The 17,899-nt window shown below is 37.7% G+C and overlaps 1 protein-coding gene across 2 annotated transcripts in view; it reads left to right on the top strand.

Annotated features, from left to right (window-relative positions):
• The window catches only part of GRID2 (glutamate ionotropic receptor delta type subunit 2), a 1,533,206-nt gene that overhangs the window by 1,267,425 nt on the left and 247,882 nt on the right, over nucleotides 1-17,899 (top strand). The window lies entirely within an intron of this gene.

The raw sequence follows: 17,899 nt of genomic DNA, 5'->3' as shown, positions 1-17,899 counted from the left end.
TTTTCTTTCTTTCTGTTTCTCTTGTCTTACCTTTCTTTTCCTACCTTCTCCATCACACCAGCAACCTTGACAGGCTGACCTCCATCCTCTACTAAGTGTCTGTTTGACCCCATTAGTTCTCTGATCCTCTTAGCTGCTCCACAAGCTCCTGTCATCTAAAGACATTCAATTTATTTTTAATGACTTTCTCCTTCACTCCTACACACACACCCTAATACAGCCCCTACTTCTCAAACCCTGATCTTTAAACCTAAGGAAAAAGTTTAAAAATTGCCAGATACACCAGATCATGGCAAGTGATGGAGAAGATAAAGAACAGATCTGCGGGTGGCTTCCTGGGCCACTTTTTCAGAGGAAGACTGCCATTTTCCCAAAGCAATGCTACATAATCCTCAGGACTGCTGCTGAACAGGGCAAGGATTGGGGGTGGGGGTGGGCACACCTTTCCAAAACATTTTGGGCATTTATAATCTGAATGGCTATTAATAAGACCTGACTGTGAACATCAGGACATGCATTTTGTGCATAGTTTGAGTCAAAATTTATCAAAAAAGAAACCTAATAAACCTATACCTAATTGGAAATAGAGCATAAACAATACTTTTTTGGATATATCCACAGATCTATTGCACTGGGAAGAAGAAAAATATATTTTGTATTTGGGAAATTTTAAATCATCAGTAGAAACCTGGTCTCCTGCTCTGTGTTATGAAGAGCCAGGATCTTTGTTTTTAGATAGATTCATTAGAATCTTCCTTGAAACAATGATCTTCCACTTTACTTTGACATTAGTGTTCTACTGGGTCTTCAAACAGGCTATTAAATTTGCCCTGCTGTTATTCTTGGTCACTTCTTTCTCTTCGGATATCTCTTTCCACTATGAATAATTTGATAATGTGATTAAAGTTTTTGAACTCCTTAAAAGAACTTACAGGGGAAAAAAATTACAAATTACTATTGATTCCTCATTTGAATCTACATTGTATTTCATTTGGGTCATTTTTTGGTGTAGTAGTATTATGTATTATTGTATCAGAGCTTGTTAGCAAGCTATATGTGAGGTTATGATCAATGTTCAGTGTCAGCCTTAGAGGGTATATTGAATAAAGTTTTTCCCATAAGTCAGCACTGGCCTTGATTCTAAGGAACATTTTCGGTGTTGATTAGAAGTATAGAATAGGGAGTAAGCTTATTAAACATGCAGATTACCTTATATTGAGTAGGGGTGGTTATTGACTAGAACCACACTGCAAGAATTCATAAAGACTTTGGCAAATTAAACAAGGTGATTATAAGTGAGACGGAGCTTAATAGGGACAAATATGTAATAATTCACTCAGAGATGGAAAAAGCAGTGTGTCTGTTTATGTGTGTTTATGTGTGTGTATTTATAAAAATTTAAAACTGGAGGTGAAGACAGTTTCAGAATGAATCATCTGTCAGTTACAAATTGAAATGAATTGTTGGTGTTTATGAACAAAATAGCCAAAGTCACCTAGCAGTGTAAAAGTTGTTAGGGCTTTTTAAGCACTATCATGACCTATTTATGAGCTCCATAAATTATGCAAAAATTACCATAGAAAAGGAAAAGATGCCTTAGCTAATAACCATGTAAAAAAAAATGAGTAATAGATCCTTGGGTAAGAACCACAGGAATTTAGTGCTTAACTCAATAAGGAAAAGGTTAAAAGATGAAAATGAAAAAGTGTTTTATTATATAAAGAAATATTGTACTGGAGGTGATGAGTAGCTATTGTCCATTTTCACTGAGAAGAAAATGAGAGGCTTATGTGAAATAGGCAAGTTTTAGGTTAGGCATGAATGAGAACTTTCTGGTGTTAAGTTTCCTAAGTCAGTAAAGTGCCTAAGGAAGAAGAATAAAGTCCATTTTGGAGATTGGCTTTTATACCTTAAGATATAGCATCGAATTATGTGATACCTCCAGGAACTCTCTGATGTTATGATTTTATTAGGGTTCTCTCTTAACACCATTTAGAAATTTTTTTGATCCTCGGGGAAATTCATGGGAATTAGGTCTTTCCTGTATTTTCAATGATGTAAAAACATAAAAATGTATTATTCTATTGAAGTCTGTTGAAATATTTGAGGATATCATCTTAACAAAAATTTTATAATCAGCTTATAGTCAATAATGGCATTATGGAATGCTGACCATACAAATTTAGGATAATTCCATATTTGTTCATAGTGTCCTGGGATAAATAAATATTGCATCTTTTTCATGGTATCTCAGGAAGAAGCTGTACATACTATCTTCCTTATACAGATAATTGCAGGCTAATTAAATTCATAGAATACTGGGGCCTTTTGTACGAGATTCATAGAATACTGGGGCCTTTTGTAATGAATTATTATCTACATATATATGATGAAATGCTACTTTAGTTAACTAATAAATTATTTAAAATTAGAGAGCAGTTTCATAAATGACAATTCTGTCAGCAGATAGAAAAATACAGTGTCTTTCACATATCAGGATTTAGGATTCATGATGTGACAAAATTAGTTCCTAGAATATAACGTGGGCCAACAAGTCAGAGAAGTCAACCAGATTTTCCATATTTTCTCACATCTGTATAGCATTGTCATTTTTGAGAGAATTTAAGAATCAGTTTTATTATGTCTAACAGCAATAAGAAAGATGAGTGTTTCCATCCTCCTCTGTGATCTCTAAGATGACCTGTCATATCCACAAGCCAAATCAACTTTTAAACATGCTACAGGAATACAAGTCTCTCCAAGTGCAGGAAGATAAGTAGTTTGTGATATCCAGTTTTATCATCTCATCTATATATATGAATTTTCAATATGACCTGTGACCATCTTATCTAGAGTGCATTGCAGACGGGGATGCCCCTAACGACTCTGTAAGGGAGAAGGTCAGGAAATATTTCTAAATCTCTCAGGAAGACCTTAAGAGTCATCTTGGTCCCCAGAGATCCACCACGTAGGGACAGCATTCAGAAGGGAGAAGTGTCCTCTTCATGAGTACTACTACACTTTTTCTAGACCAAGCACACTTGAAACATAAGCCACAGAAACACTTTTCTAGATGTCTTCTCAGGCACAGAAAACAAAAGCAAAATTAACCCGTTGGGACTATATCAAAAGAAAAATGTTTCTCACAGCAAAGGAAACTGCCAACAAAACAAAGACAACCTACAGAATGGAAGAAGAAACTTGCAAAGGATCTATCTGATCAGGGGTTAATAGCCAAATTATATAAAAAAATTTGCACAACTCAACACCTAAGTAAATAAATAAATATGTTCTTAAAAGTAAAGATTAAATAAATGTTCTAAAGAAGTTCACAGCAGAAAGGCCTGAAGCTGTCTTTTATCTAATTTACTCTGTTGAGGCCCATAAGGGCAGGTTTGAGGGCAGGTGAGGTGTGTAGGACAGAGTATGGAGGAGACAGAACAGAGAAACAGGAAAAGACTGCACCATCCAGGCCCTATTTGAGTGTCCCACATGGAGCCACCCTTATCCTCTGACCCTCCTCTGTAAATCCTCACTGTTCTTGGTCCTCAAACAGCCTCTTTTATGAAGCACTCTCTCCATCCATGGGGCTTCTCTTGGGAAACTCTCTTTGTGTCCACACATGAAAAACCCTAGCCCTCTGACTTCTCTGGTATCATTCAGAATTGTTGGCCTCAGAATCTCAGCTTCTGCTGTCTTGAGAAGGAAGAAACTCTGACACTTTGAGAGAAAGAATGACAAAATCACTATACTACTCCACCAAAGATTGCTGTGGCTGAGTTCTTTGTGAATTACCCTGCCCCACAAATTATACTTTTAAGCTATACAATCTAATCTTTAATGAGAAAACCATATTTACTCCACAAATATGACTTTGATCTTAATCTTTATAAAAGAAGGAAGTTAACACTATTGGGCTAAAGAACGTTAATCTCCTCCCTGAGCCTGTTTTCAGTAAGTAGTGTCACCCCTCATGCACTTAAAGTAGTTCTTACTGAGTCTTCAGTAGGGACTGAGCCATTAGCAATCCAAATTGTCTTCTGACAATTAGAGTCTTGTTGCCTCATCCTTGATCCTTGGTCCCTTTATATATAATCAGATTTTCTGTATAAACCTGTATCTGAGAAGGTTTGGAAAACATCACTGAAGAGAAGGAGCTAATAAAATGCAGAAATGTGGTTTCTCAGAAGACTAGTGGTCTTGAGTTTAGGCTGCAAATTGGAGAATGGGAAACCTTTCTGTGGTGTTAGTCCATTCTTTTATAAACAGAGCATACACACTGTCCTTCCTCTTTATGTAAAAACTCAACCCTGGAGAGAAAATATATATATATAGTTTTTGGTAATAACACTCAATATTACCAAAGGTTACTATTCTCTCCCTGTTCTAGTTCTTTTCTCTTCCTTAGCTCCTATAATCATTGAGTTCTTTTACATTTTTAATCATTTCAGTTAGCAGACTTAGTAGAGCAATTTTTGTCACCATTTCAGCTTGCTTCAGAAATTTTAGTCAGAAATCACTCATCAAAAGAACCACTACTTATTAGCTCCCTTTCTACAATGCTTAGGTAAGTCTCTCTTTCAGGAACACACATTCTACTCTGTACCAGATCCTATGTGACCCAGAAGTATGGACTATATCTTTAGCTTTTCCAAATACTTTATTACAGTTGCATTTATTTGGGTTTTCTTTTTATTTGTTCTGCCTCTGAATTTATTTATTTTACCTACATGGCAAAATGTCTTGTTAAGTAATTCACTGGTGGTCTGATAGAGCTTTTGCAGCTGATTTTATTACAGGAGAAATTTCCAAATCTCCCTTAAAAATTAGTTGTTATTTTTAAGTGCAAAATACTGCTGGCCATGATTAGTCATCTACAGAATGGCTGGTAATGTATAATAAAAATCCCATTTTTATGCAATACTAGCTTAATGGGAATGCTGGCTTTCCAAGACGAAAGCATGTTTCTAGTAAAAAAGCATAGCCTAAATATGTGAGCTTCACTGACTGCCCTTTTCCTGGGCTAGGTCTGAGTTTCAAAGATGAACATAAAGAAAAATTATGGGTATCAGTGGAATGTATACTAGTGAGTTAAACAAAGAAGTAAAATTTCATAACAAAATGCTAAAATGTGAACATATTCTAAGTGTTAGAAGAGCACAAAGAGGCAACTGAGTTTGACCTTGACTTGAAGGGAAAGAATTCACCAGGTAGACAGGGAGACATCTTGTGCACAGCAAATGCCTACCAAGCCAGGAAAGATGAAATGGTCTGTTTGTCCTATAATGGGAGTATGAATGAGGCACAAGTTTGTTTCTGAGAACCAAAACAGTTTTAAGCCAAATTTTTGCAGGTATTGAATGCTATGGAGTTGGAAGGTTTGGGGGGCAATGGGGTATATAGGAAGTATTTAAATAAAACTGGGATAGGATCAGACTTATATATCAGAAAGAACACTTCAGCTGTGTTGTAGGAGATGGATTAGAGATAGGAGAGATAGGGAAAAGGTTTAGAAATAATTCTCCAGGGGCTCCTGGATGGCTCAGTCAGTTAAGTGTCTGACTCTTGATTTCCTCTCAGATCATGACTTCAAGGTCCTGGGATTGAACCCCTCATCCAACTCCAGGCTTAGCATGGAGCCTGCTTGGCATTCTCTCTCCCTCTCCTTCTGCCTCTGCCCCTTCTCCTGCTTGCACTCTCTCTTTGTGTCTCTCTAAAATACATAAATAAATAAAATCATTTAAAAACAAGAAAGGAAGATTCTCTAGATAGAAACGCTGAGAGTATTAGCAATGAGAGGACACAGGTAATGACAGATTTGTAAGATTCGGGAGGTAAAATACACAGAAGTTAGTAAGAGATTAGTTGGGGTAGGGGATTTAAACAGAAAGGCCATGGTGAGGAATCTGAAATGAATTTAATTGGTGGGAAAAATAAGGAAATAGTAATTCCAAAAATTATAACAGAACATAACAGTAATAATAATAATAGTAAAAGTGATAATAGTAATAAATAATAAAATTATAATTGCAACTACCAGTAACAGAGCCCTTATAGATTGTTAAGTATTAAGATGTCTTATATCCATATCTACATCAAACCTCCACATAACTTAATACAAAATTATTATTTTCCCTATTTAATAGGGAAGTGGATTGCAATTTAGAGAAAATTAAATAAGTTGTCCAAGGATTGAAACTCAAATCTTTCCATCTTCAAAGTCCAAGTTTGTAGAACCTAAGAGGTTGCCCAGTCCTGGCCATTGGCTGTACCTCTCAGATGTAGGCCTGCCTTACCTGACCACTGCAGTCTGTTTTTCAATACTTATTTCTTCTTCTTAGGTCTCAATAACACTAAATATCAGTCTAGTGGAACTTTATTGGCATATTAGTTGTTTTTTTAGGTTTTAAATTTTGGAATACTTTTTCTTTCTTTTTTTTTTTCTTTTTTCTGGAAAACCTGCCTCTGAACCCACCAAGCTCTTGGCCACAACCACTGAATAGCAGTGGGAACCAGGCAGAATTTTAACATGGTTACTGATGGGCTCTTAGAGCTATAACAATATCTTTTCCTTTGGTCGATGTTGAAATCAGCATCCAGAGGAAGAAACTGTGGGAGAAAGGAAAAAAAAAAAAACCTGAACTGAGTTGGAAGACATTTTTAGTACATTCCCGTTTGCTAGTCTCCCTTCTACTGTTAGCCCCTTGGCCTGAAGGATCTAACACCTATCCTATCGACCACGTTCCATTTCTTTTTACCCTGAAGAAAAATCCCTTCCGATGTGATAACTTAAGTTGCTTTGTTCCATTCCATTAAAAATGGGACTAGACTTACAATTCCCCAGAGTTAACGCTGACAGCTGTGTGTTGGTGAGCATTGCACAAAACCAGACTCAAATGTTTCAAAAGAAGAAAGGAAATGAAGATGGAAAAGAAAGACTTATATGTCTTATTTTAAAGTTTATATGGGTAAAATCTATTCTCTTGTTAAAGGAAAATAGGTAAAAATATGAGTGAAAGTTCACTACAGAGGGGAAAGGCATTAGATTTTTAATTAGTTGACAGTTTTAGAAATGTAAGTAAGTAGCAACACATTCAAAGTTAGGACCATTCAATATCATTCATGAATCTCCTCTTCAACAATATAAAGGGATCACCCTGCCACATACCGAATATCCATTAGAAATTATGAAATAGGGCATTATTCAGAGATGGATCATTGTAATAATAATCTCCATATAAGACAATAGAGGGGTGTAGTTGGTTAAGCATCTGATGCTTGGTTTTTGCTCAGGTCGTGATCTCAGGGTCATGAGATCAAGCACCAAGTCAGGTTCCAGGCTAAGCAGGGAGTCTGCTTGAGGATTCTCTCCCTCTTCCTCTGCCCACTCATGTTCTCTCTCTCTCCCTCTTTCACTAAAATAAATAAATCTTTTTAGAAAAACTAAAATAAAATAAAAATAAAACAATGGATAAGTTAGTTGAATACCCATGTGACATGTCCTCTTGTATTCACCCTTAGACACTCTTATTCTCTCCATTTATAGTTGAGGAAATTCAGGTTAACAGGGGTTAACATCACACAGCCCACAAATAATCTATCTGCTCGACTTTAAAATCTAACTTACCCAATGTCAAAGGTACTGCTATCACTAATACCTAATATCAGAGTATCACATGTATCAAAATTAATTTTCTATGTTTGAAGGGTTTTAAGTGTTTGTTTTTCAATCAACCTAGATCCACCCAAATTCCTGAAACTGGCTTTACAGAAGTACCCTAAATTACAATTTCTTAGTACATATAATGTTCATGCAAATAAGTAAATACCACTTACCTATCATCTCTCAGTATTCTTTAGTACCCATGAGTTGCTAGTAGTACAGGATACCAGGAAAAATAAAAGTAGAATTTTGAAAAGATGATGGGAGAATAAGGCTTAAAGTAGCAAAGCATTTGCTTTCTTTTATTATTCACCACTTATTGCTATAGACACTTTTTTTTTTTAACTCTGTGTGCGTGAATGGGGGTGTGGGGTTGGGAGTGGGGGATTCAGATATAATAGATCTGCAGAGTGATTGTTTGCTGAGTTTTATGTAGTAAATGTAAGTTGTGTGAGATTAAGTGGAGAAATGGAATATATCAGTATGAGTATATTCCAAGTTAACTCCTTTCTAGAATGCTCTAGATTTTTCCATTTCCTCTGTGACCTGGGTATGCATCAGCAATTGTTAAAAAAGAAATGACAGATTGGGAGGAGTCAAGATGGCGGAGAAGTAGCAAGCTGAGACTGCTTCAGCTAGCCAGAGATCAGCTAGATAGCTTATCTAAAGATTGCAAACACCTGAAAATCCATCGGCAGATCGAAGAGAAGAAGAACAGCAATTCTGGAAACAGAAAAACAACCACTTTCTGAAAGGTAGGACCGGCGGAGAAGTGAATCCAAAGCGACGGGAAGATAGACCCCGGGGGGAGGGGCCGGCTCCCGGCAAGCAGCGGAGCAACCGTGCACAAAATCAGGACTTTTAAAAGTCTGTTCCGCTGAGGGACATCGCTCCAGAGGCTAAACCGGGGCGAAGCCCACGCGGGGTCAGCGTGGCCTCAGGTCCCGCAGGGTCACAGAAGGATCGGGGGTGTCTGAGTGTCGCAGAGCTTGCGGGTATTGGAACGGGAAAGCCGGCTACAGAGACAGAGCCGACAGTAAGCTCGCAGCTCGGTGTTACCTTGAACAGGTCGCAGGCTCGGTGAGCTCAGAGCGCGGCCGGAGGTCAGGCAGACGGGAGTAACTGGGCGCGGTTCTCTGAGGGCGCACTGAGGAGTGGGGCCCTGGGCTCTCGGCTCCTCCGGGCCGGAGACCAGGAGGCCACCATTTGTATTCCCGACCTCCGGAACTCTACGGAAAGCGCTCAGGTAACAAAAGCTCCTGAAAGCAAACCCGAGCGGATTACTCAACCCGGCCCCGGGTAAGGGCGGTGTAATTCCGCCTGGGGCAAAGACACTTGAGAATCACTACACCAGGCCCCTCCCCCAGAAGATCAACAAGAAATCCAGCCGAGACCAAGTTCACCTACCAAGGAGTGCGGTTTCAATACCAAGGAGAGCAGCAGAATTCCAGAGGAGGAGAAAGCCAAACACGGAACTCATGGCTTTTTTTACTGTGATTTTTTTTAGTCTTGCAGTTAATTTAATTTTTTCTTTTTCATTTTTTTTTTTTCTCGCCTTCGGGTAAAATTTTTTTTTTAACTGTTACCTTTTTCTTTTTTAACGATTTTTTACTAGTTTATCTAATATATATATTTTTTCTTTTTTACATTTTTCTTAGGTGTTTTCTTTTTTTTTTTTTTTTTTTTTTAAAGATTTCATTTATTTTATTTGACAGAGAGATCACAAGTAGGCAGAGAGGCAGGCAGAGACAGAGGGGGAAGCAGGCTCCCCGCTGAGCAGAGAGCGCGATGCGGGGCTCGATCCCAGGACTCCGAGATCATGACCTGAGCCGAAGGCAGCGGCTTAATCCACTGAGCCACCCAGGCGCCCCAAGGTGTTTTCTTTTTTAAAAAATTCTTTTATTTTCTTTTTTTTTTCTTTTCTTTTTGTTTTTTTTTTCTTTCTTCCTTTTTGAACCTCTTTTTATCCCCTTTCTCCCCACTCACGATTTTGGATCTCTTCTAATTTGGTTAAAGCATATTTTCCTGGGGTTGTTGCCACCCTTTTAGTATTTTACTTGCCCCTTCATTTACACTTATCTGGACAAAATGACAAGACATAAAAATTCAACACAAAAAAAAAAACAAGAGGCAGTACCGAAGGCTAGGGACCTAATCAATACAGACATCGGTAATATGTCAGATCTAGAGTTCAGAATGACAATTCTCAAGGTTCTAGCCGGGCTCCAAAAAGGCATGGAAGATATTAGAGAAACCCTCTCGAGAGATATAAAAGCCCTTTCTGGAGAAATAAAAGAACTAAAATCTAACCAAGGTGAAATCAAAAAAGCTATTAATGAGGTGCAATCAAAAATGGAGGCTCTCACTGCTAGGATAAATGAAGCAGAAGAAAGAATTAGTGATATAGAAGACCAAATGACAGAGAATAAAGAAGCTGAGCAAAAGAGGGACAAACAGCTACTGGACCACGAGGGGAGAATTCGAGAGGTAAGTGACACCATAAGACGAAACAACATTAGAATAATTGGGATTCCAGAAGAAGAAGAAAGAGAGAGGGGAGCAGAAGGTATACTGGAGAGAATTATTGGGGAGAATTTCCCCAATATGGCAAAGGGAATGAGCATCAAAATTCAGGAGGTGCAGAGAAAGCCCCTCAAAATCAATAAGAATAGGCCCACACCCCGTCACCTAATAGTAAAATTTACAAGTCTCAGTGACAAAGAGAAAATCCTGAAAGCAGCCTGGGAAAAGAAGTCTGTAACATACAATGGTAAAAATATTAGATTGGCAGCTGACTTATCCACAGAGACCTGGCAGGCCAGAAAGAGCTGGCATGATATTTTCAGAGCACTAAACGAGAAAAACATGCAGCCAAGAATACTATATCCAGCTAAGCTATCATTGAAAATAGAAGGAGAGATTAAAAGCTTCCAGGACAAACAACAACTGAAAGAATTTGCAAATACCAAACCAGCTCTACAGGAAATATTGAAAGGGGTCCTCTAAGCAAAGAGAGAGCCTACAAGTGGTAGATCAGAAAGGAACAGAGACCATATACAGTAACAGTCACCTTACAGGCAATACAATGGCACTAAATTCATATCTCTCAATACTTACCCTGAATGTGAATGGGCTAAATGCCCCTGTCAAAAGACACAGGGTATCAGAATGGATAAAAAAACAAAACCCATCTATATGTTGCCTCCAAGAAACACATTTTAAGCCCGAAGACAGCTCCAGATTTAAAGTGAGGGGGTGGAAAAGAATTTACCATGCTAATGGACATTAGAAGAAAGCAGGAGTGGCAATCCTTATATCAGATCAATTAGATTTTAAGCCAAAGACTATAATAAGAGATGAGGAAGGACACTATATCATACTCAAAGGGTCTGTCCAACAAGAAGATTTAACAATTTTAAATATCTATGCCCCCAATGTGGGAGCAGCCAACTATATAAACCAATTAATAACAAAATCAAAGAAACACATCAACAATAATACAATAATAGTAGGGGACTTTAACACTCCCCTCACTGAAATAGACAGGTCATCCAAGCAAAAGATCAGCAAGGAAATAAAGGCCTTAAACGACACACTGGACCAGATGGACATCACAGATATATTCAGAGCATTTCATCCCAAAGCAACAGAATACACATTCTTCTCTAGTGCACATGGAACATTCTCCAGAATAGATCACATCCTCGGTCCTAAATCAGGACTCAACCGGTATCAAAAGATTGGGATCATTCCCTGCATATTTTCAGACCACAATGCTCTAAAGCTAGAACTCAACCACAAAAGGAAGTTTGGAAAGAACCCAAATACATGGAGACTAAACAGTATCCTTCTAAAGAATGAATGGGTCAACCGGGAAATTAAAGAAGAATTGAAAAAAATCATGGAAACAAATGATAATGAAAATACAACGGTTCAAAATCTGTGGGACACAACAAAGGCAGTCCTGAGAGGAAAATATATAGCGGTACAAGCCTTTCTCAAGAAACAAGAAAGGTCTCAGGTACACAACCTAACCCTACACATAAAGGAGCTGGAGAAAGAACAAGAAAGAAACCCTAAGCCCAGCAGGAGAAGAGAAATCATAAAGATCAGAGCAGAAATCAATAAAATAGAAACCAAAAAAACAATAGAACAAATCAACGAAACTAGGAGCTGGTTCTTTGAAAGAATTAATAAAATTGATAAACCCCTGGCCCGACTTATCAAAAAGAAAAGAGAAAGGACCCAAATAAATAAAATCATGAATGAAAGAGGAGAGATCACAACTAACACCAAAGAAATACAAACTATTATATGAACATACTATGAGCAACTCTATGGCAATAAATTTGACAATCTGGAAGAAATGGATGCATTCCTAGAAACATATAAACTACCACAACTGAACCAGGAAGAAATAGAAAGCCTGAACAGACCCATAACCAGTAAGGAGATTGAAACAGTCATTAAAAATCTCCAAACAAACAAAAGCCCAGGGCCAGACGGCTTCCCGGGGGAATTCTACCAAACATTTAAAGAAGAACTAATTCCTATTCTCCTGAAACTGTTCCAAAAAATAGAAATGGAAGGACAACTTCCAAACTCATTTTATGAAGCCAGCATCACCTTGATCCCAAAACCAGACAAGGATCCCACCAAAAAAGAGAGCTATAGACCGATATCCTTGATGAACACAGATGCGAAAATACTCAACAAAATACTAGCCAATAGGATTCAACAGTACATTAAAAAGATTATTCACCACGACCAAGTGGGATTTATTCCAGGGCTGCAAGGTTGGTTCAACATCCGCAAATCAGTCAATGTGATACAACACATCAATAAAAGAAAGAACAAGAACCATATGATACTCTCAATAGATGCTGAAAAAGCATTTGACAAAGTACAACATCCCTTCCTGATCAAAACTCTTCAAAGTGTAGGGATAGAGGGCACATACCTCAATATCATCAAAGCCATCTATGAAAAACCCACCGCAAATATCATTCTCAATGGAGAAAAACTGAAAGCTTTTCCACTAAGGTCAGGAACACGGCAGGGATGTCCATTATCACCACTGCTATTCAACATCGTACTAGAGGTCCTAGCCTCAGCAATCAGACAACAAAAGGAAATTAAAGGCATCCAAATCGGCAAAGAAGAAGTCAAATTATCACTCTTCGCAGATGATTTGATACTATATGTGGAAAACCCAAAAGACTCCACTCCAAAACTGCTAGAACTTATACAGGAATTCAGTAAAGTGTCAGGATATAAAATCAATGCACAGAAATCAGTTGCATTTCTCTACACCAACAGCAAGACAGAAGAAAGAGATATTAAGGAGTCAATCCCATTTACAATTGCATCCAAAACCATAAGATACCTAGGAATAAACCTAACCAAAGAGACACAGAATCTATACTCAGAAAACTATAAAGTACTCATGAAAGAAATTGAGGAAGACACAAAGAAATGGAAAAATGTTCCATGCTCCTGGATTGGAAGAATAAATATTGTGAAAATGTCTATGCTACCTAAAGCAATCTACACATTTAATGCAATTCCTATCAAAGTAACATCCATCTTTTTCAAAGAAATGGAACAAACAATGCTAAAATTTATATGGAACCAGAAAAGACCTCGAATAGCCAAAGGGATATTGAAAAAGAAAGCCAACGTTGGTGGCATCACAATTCCGGACTTCAAGCTCTATTACAAAGCTGTCATCATCAAGACAGCATGGTACTGGCACAAAAACAGACACATAGATCAATGGAACAGAATAGAGAGCCCAGAAATAGACCCTCAAATCTATGGTCAACTAATCTTCGACAAAGCAGGAAAAATGTCCAATGGAAAAAAGACAGCCTTTTCAATAAATGGTGCTGGGAAAATTGGACAGCCACATGCAGAAAAATGAAATTGGACCATTTCCTTACACCACACACAAAAATAGACTCAAAATGGATGAAGGACCTCAATGTACGAAAGGAATCCATCAAAATCCTTGAGGAGAACATGGGCAGCAACCTCTTCGACCTCTGCCGCAGCAACATCTTCCTAGGAACAACGCAAAAGGCAAGGGAAGCAAGGGAAAAAATGAACTATTGGGATTTCATCAAGATCAAAAGCTTTTGCACAGCAAAGGAAACAGTTAACAAAATCAAAAGACAACTGACAGAATGGGAGAAGATATTTGCAAACGACATATCAGATAAAGGACTAGTGTCCAGAATCTATAAAGAACTTAGCAAACTCAACACTCAAAGAACAAATAATCCAATCAAGAAATGGGCAGAGGACATGAACAGACATTTCTGCAAAGAAGACATCCAGATGGCGAACAGACACATGAAAAAGTGCTCCATATCACTTGGCATCAGGGAAATACAAATCAAAACCACAATGAGATATCACCTCACACCAGTCAGAATGGCTAAAATCAACAAGTCAGGAAATGACAGATGCTGGCGAGGATGCGGAGAAAGGGGAACCCTCCTACACTGTTGGTGGGAATGCAAGCTGGTGCAGCCACTCTGGAAAACAGCATGGAGGTTCCTCAAAATGTTGAAAATAGAACTGCCCTATGACCCAGCAATTGCACTATTGGGTATTTACCCTAAAGATACAAATGTAGTGATCCAAAGGGGCACATGCACCCGAATGTTTATAGCAGCAATGTCCACAATAGCAAACTATGGAAAGAACCTAGATGTCCATCAACAGATGAATGGATCAAGAAGATGTGGTATATATACACAATGGAATACTATGCAGCCATCAAAAGAAATGAAATCTTGCCATTTGCAACAACATGGATGGAACTAGAGCGTATCATGCTTAGCGAAATAAGTCAAGCAGAGAAAGACAACTATCATATGATCTCCCTGATATGAGGAAGTGGTGATGCAACATGGAGGCTTAAGTGGGTAGAAGAAGAATAAATGAAACAAGGTGGGATTGGGAGGGAGACAAACCATAAGTGACTCTTAATCTCACAAAACAAACTGAGGCTTGCCGGGGGGAGGGGGTTTGGGAGAAGGGGTTGGGATTATGGACATTGGGGAGGGCATGTGATTTGGTGAGTGCTGTGAAGTGTGTAAACCTGGTGATTCACAGACCTGTACCCCTGGGGATAAAAATATATGTTTATAAAAAATAAAAAAATTAGGGCACCTGGGTGGCTCAGTGGGTTAAGCCGCTGCCTTCGGCTCAGGTCATGATCTCAGGGTCCTGGGATCGAGTCCCACATCGGGCTCTCTGCTCCGCAGGGGGCCTGCTTCCCTTCCTCTCTCTCTGCCTGCTTCTCTGCCTACTTGTGATCTCTGTCTGTCAAATAAATAAATAAAATCTTTTAAAAAAATAAATAAATTAAAAAATTAAAAAATTAAAAAAAAAAAATGACAACATTTGCCATGGTAAATTAACTTATATATTAGGTACTTATTAATTATTTTAGAATTATTTTGCATTTAAAACTGATTTGGCAAACCAAACAAACAAAAAAACAATGATTTCAGTGATTTGGCATATCTAAGTAATACTCAGATGTTGAATTTAAGATACAATTTTTTTGAGGAATACCACTTGTAGAAGAATTTACTAGATTTCTTTTAAGGGTTCATACTATAGGCCATTCCTTTTCTGCTGATATTACTCTAAAATCTTATGAAAAATAACAGAATGACCACATAAAATGGTCATTGTCTTTCTGTGTTGGGCTCCTAAAACAACCTTCACTTTCTGTAATAAGCTGTTTGTGCTCACTTCAATTTGCTTCATTTTATTTTTGTCACTTTTGGTACTGTCTTAGTGTACTATAATGGAACGATGCTGAATCAGGCAAGCTGTAATTTTTATTGCAAGCATATCTCAAGGCAAATTTATAAGCCGAACTTGATATCAGAAATGAAGCTGGAGGAAATATGTCTTTGTTCTAAGTTACAAATGCTCTGCTATTCTAAATCTGAGGTATGTTGAACATAAAATGCCTTTTTTTTCTGACATCAGGAATTTCACACAGGCAGTATATTAAGAAATTCCTTTAAAATTTTACCATGTACAAATCAGTTTCACCAACAAAACTATTTGTATGACAATTCTATATTCAAGTTGTAAAGCTGATATTGAAGGTGATGTTATGCCACAGAAAATGATTCTGTTAATGATCCTAACATTTGATTTCAGTTTTCTTTTCATGAAAAGCTAAGAGGAAGTGTTAATTTATTTAACAGTATTTTACTGGTATGACTATTTGGGCAAACAGGTTATATATTTAGAGGTCTGGGCATACAAAAATTTTACCCCTAAGATATGATCTCACCACCACCAAATTGAAAATTTTTGAGAGTTATAATATAGGTTGATTGCCAAATGTTCTAAACAGCTAGTGGCCAATCCCATCCTGGTAGGGTCTCTGATGAAATGTGACATGGCCTTCTCCAGCCATGGGACCTTCTGGTTTTAGAAAGTGCAAACTCCATACAACTACCTAGCCTAGGCCCTTGCATTAATAGGTATTGAACAAATTGCTATTTGCTACTGCTATTATAACCTGTATTGATAATGTTTCATTTTTTTTTTTCTGTGTTACCACTTTATATCGTCCTCCAGTAAACAATGGGAAATATGTTAAAATGTTAATGTTTTTAATAGTTTTAATCCCATTGCTGGAAACAGCAGTGGATGAGAAGTAAATGATCTTTGGGAACAAAATTTTTATTGCTATACTGTCAACAAGATAATTGTGGGATATCCCAGGAGAAAGTGCCCTTTTACTCTCCTGTGAGGTTGTACCCTAGCTATGGGTAGCTTGATTTTATTCCTGCTTTTGCCCTGTTATTCTTCATACTGTCATTTTATCTTTTTACAAATGGTAGAATTAATTTAATAATTGTAGAATATTTCAGCAAATTTTTCCTTGGAAATAGTCATTTTTTTAAAAAATTAATTTATTTTTTTTTCAGTAATCCATAATTCATTGTTTATGCACCTCACCCAGTGCTCCATGCAATATGTGCCCTCCTTAATACCCACCACCGGTTGGCTCAGCCAACCCCCCCGACCCCCCTTCCCTCCCAAACGCTCAGTTTGTTTCTCAGAGTCCATAGTCTCTCATGGAAATAGTCATTTTTCAACACATCATTTTAAGCAGAAGTACAGAACAAAAAGGAATCATCATGGTAGTTTCCACAGAGTAAATGATACACATCGACAACCTAAAACTCAATAAAATGTAGATTAAATTTTGCTGAAAGTTACTATTAGAAAATGGCATGAATACTCCTCTAGCAAACACAGCCCATAATTTATTGTTTGCAATACAGTTTTGCACACGATGGAAACTGGTGACCTGCAAGAGTATTTCCAATACCCTTGCCCAATGCTAGTGTTGTTTGCAAAGGCCCCAGGAAATCATTAGCAAACTCCATCTAGAAACAGACCAAAAGGTCAGAAGTATACATAACATGAGTTTCATGACCCATGGCTGTGGAGGGCTCTGAATATTCTTGTTCAAAATATGGTATAGTGTTTCAAAGCATCTGCTGCCATTCGCAGAGGTTAGTGAACTTGAATATGCCAGTATCTAATTTTGTATAGTATGCCAAAGACACATATTTGTTCTTAAACCTCAGTCATTAGAGTTGAGCAGCTACACAAACTCAAATGAGTTTCAGTGCAGCAGTAATTGGTTCTCCAAGTTAGAAAATACAGAGTGGCTCAGAAACTTAAATGTAAGGAAATTGACCACCAATTTAAGATGAATAACCTAGGACAAGTAGATACCATCTATATAACTCAAAGATGGATGTGAAAATCCTGATCATTATTATGCATAAGAGAGAGCTGAAAATATATTCATCTTTCTGTAAACATGAATTCTATTCTGTTTGAATACAAATAGAAGTCTCTCTCTTTCTCCTCTCTTTCTCTCTCTTTCACGCCCACAGACACACACATGCATGTGCACACACACAAACTTAAAGCAAATAAGAGGCAGTATCTTGCAGTAAAAATACTATAGCTTTTGAAGCCTACATTTGAGTCTTATCTCATCCCTCACTGACTGTGCCACACTGAGCAAATGCTTATACTCTCAATCTGAGTTTTCTCATTGATGAAATGGGTGAAATACTTCTGAGAAATGGGACACTACTGTGAGAATAATGTATGTCAGTTGCTGGCATGTATATGGTAGCCGCTTGTTAAATAGTGACTATCATAAATACTAAT

Source organism: Mustela lutreola, chromosome 1, assembly GCF_030435805.1.
Source record: "Mustela lutreola isolate mMusLut2 chromosome 1, mMusLut2.pri, whole genome shotgun sequence".
Classification (NCBI taxonomy): domain Eukaryota; kingdom Metazoa; phylum Chordata; class Mammalia; order Carnivora; family Mustelidae; genus Mustela; species Mustela lutreola.
The sequence above is the reverse complement of the archived record's forward strand: the minus strand, read 5'-3'. Positions and strand labels throughout refer to the sequence as shown.